The sequence below is a fragment of the Fopius arisanus genome, unplaced genomic scaffold (genome assembly GCF_000806365.1).
Source record: "Fopius arisanus strain USDA-PBARC FA_bdor unplaced genomic scaffold, ASM80636v1 scaffold00222, whole genome shotgun sequence".
Lineage (NCBI taxonomy): Eukaryota > Metazoa > Arthropoda > Insecta > Hymenoptera > Braconidae > Fopius > Fopius arisanus.
Genome location: NW_011887961.1, coordinates 32642 through 35376, shown reverse-complemented (window position 1 = coordinate 35376; position 2735 = coordinate 32642).

Sequence of the window (2735 nt, the reverse complement as noted above, 5' to 3'; positions counted from 1 at the left end):
TACTCCTGTTCTTACGTGTTACCCCCACTTTGGTTGATTTCAGCCGAGGAGAAGGCCCTTTACGACTTGGGTCATAAAGGCCCATCACCCGACACAATAAGCTTTCGTCTACCCTTTGTTATGTACTAATAGAGGTCGGGAGCACGACTTGCTCTCAGAGCAGAGGTTGCCCATCCCTGCTCTTTAGGATTGATAACACGACAGCTGTGTCTTACATGAATCGTATGGGAGGGATACGATTTCCTCATTTAAACAAGTTAGCTCGAGAAATTTGGGAATTTTGTGAGGAAAGGAATTTATGGATTTACGCATCATACATTCCCCCTCGGGAAAATGTTGAGGCTGATCAGGCATCACGGATTGATAAAGCAGACACCGAGTGGGAACTCGCGGATTGGGCCTTTCAGAAAATTGTAGAACGCTAGGGAGAACAAGAAATGAATTTATTCGCTTTATGTTCCAATAAAAAGTGCCCCAAATCTCGCTCATGGCATAGGGACTCTGAGGCTTTCTCAGTCGACGCGTTTCCTTTCTTTCCGCTGATTCTCAAAGTATTGAGGAAGATCGTAAACGACCAAGCTTGGGAGATATTATTGCTTCTAAACTGGAAGGCTCAGCCCTGGTATCCTTTCTGGCTATCAATCCTTGATGGTGAGCCAATTATCTTCGAACCTCAAAGTAACTTGCTCTTATCTGCTTCCAAAGACCAACAGCACCTTAACGAAGAAATTAAGATTGATGGCAGGTCGCATATCCACGAGGCATTTGCAAAAAGAAATTTAAATAATCGATCAATCGACATTATGGTCAATTCGTTATCAAAGTCTACATTTAAGCAGTATAGTATAGGTCTGTTAAGACCTATTGAAGAATGGGTAAAATTTGGTGGAAATGTGGGTCACGACGCTCTGAATCCTAAGAGATAAAATTGGGAAGAATAATTTCTGGTCTGATGAAGGGAGCGTCTAATTTGAAACCTACAAAACCCAAATATGAGGAAATATGCTCTCAATCCGGTCATCAATAAGCTTAAGAAGTATACTTATAGATTTTTTGTCTCTCCCCCAGCTGACCAGCAAATTAGCAATGTTGCTAATCAGTGTTTTAGGGTGAAATGGGGGCTGATGATGCGTTAATTGTAGGGCAACATGAAGGTTTCTTCGCTTTCAGTCGATTAAGACTTTTTTTGAACCGGGTTAGATCTCACCAGTCTATCCGGCCATGAACCGAACGTGGTACCTAATTCGTTGTGAGGCAATGACCTTAACCACTACACCAGGCCACCGACAAAAACGAAAAAAAAAACGAAGGGTTGAATCTGGGTTGAACGAGTCATGGTGAAATGGAGAGGCCCCCGGATAGATGGTTACCACCCACAAAAAAAACAAACAATTCATTTGATCAAAATTAGTAATATTAAGTCGGTAGGGGATTCTTATAGGATCAAGATCCCAGATAAAGTAGAAAATTCGGGGCCTGGGGTCCCTCAACCTCTTCTGATAATACTAAGGTTTAAAGAGCACCCAGAGTTATGAAGAGAAGAAGGTCAGAGGTAACGAAGTTGCCTTATTTATCACTACTAACAGCCTTATAAGGCTGCTTCGAAGGACACACTTAGTAGATGGCTTAGCTCCTTGTTGACGGATTGCGGTTTAAGTCGGAAGTTCCTTGCTTACGTACTATCCGACTCAATGAATTAACAAAATCAAAATTTCAAAATTTTCTTTATATTTTTTTTCGCAGCCTGCCCCATATATTGTGAATTCCTAGGAAAAGAGCATAGAAAACCTATGAAGGAGCTCAAGGTGGATTTCTATCACCCTTGTTCTACAGCTTGTAATACCTTTCCTGACCTCGTCCCGGAGATTGAGGATAGTTATTACCTTCGCCCCTTCCCCTGTTCACAGCCTAAAATTTTAACCTATTTAAGGCCAAGGTGAAGGGATTTTCACCCAACAAATCCTAAGTCCCTAGAGAATTCCCCACAACAAACCTGTTTTACGGAGACATACATGCTAGCCCCTGTAGATCCTCAAAAAATATAATCCTAGGGTCAATAAATAGATAATTATTTTTGCCGGGCCGGTAATTAGATTTCAAGGGTGAAAAATTTCGAAGAATTTCGAAGATCTTTCGAAAATTACAAGGCGTATTCTTCAATGATCGTTTCGGGAAAAATATGGCGACTCAATCAATCTGAGAAAAAAACCCTCCCCACATTTTACACATCCACTTTTCACTCGCGACAACCAATTACCGGTCCGTGAACATAATTATTAAATTTTTCGCCATTTCCCCCGTAAGGATTCGTTGCACGGAACGTTCGTAATTTATGTCCGGGAGGACGAAGTAATCAGCCGTCAATTTTAGTGACACTAAAATCAGATGGATGTTGATAGTGGGGCCTCTCAATCTCGGAGAGGCAAAATAGAGTTTCACGGCAGAACTGATCAGGAGCGTCCGAAGGAGGGGTCCTTTTGGGGGAATAATTTTAGATACCTGAAGGGGTGGAAAAATGTCTCTACAAGTATATCTAAATCGATTCAGGGGATGATTCTCAATTGCATTCACCCTCACTAAGCCATTTCCAAAATGGCCAAAGGGTTAAAAAGAGTACCTCCATATGAGCCGGCAAAATGTAGCGTGATGATGAGCCCAATTTCACCCTGACACAGGGTGAAATTGGGCTTGATGGTGGGATGAGTGCATTGGAAAAAATAAGTGGTTGAGGTAGG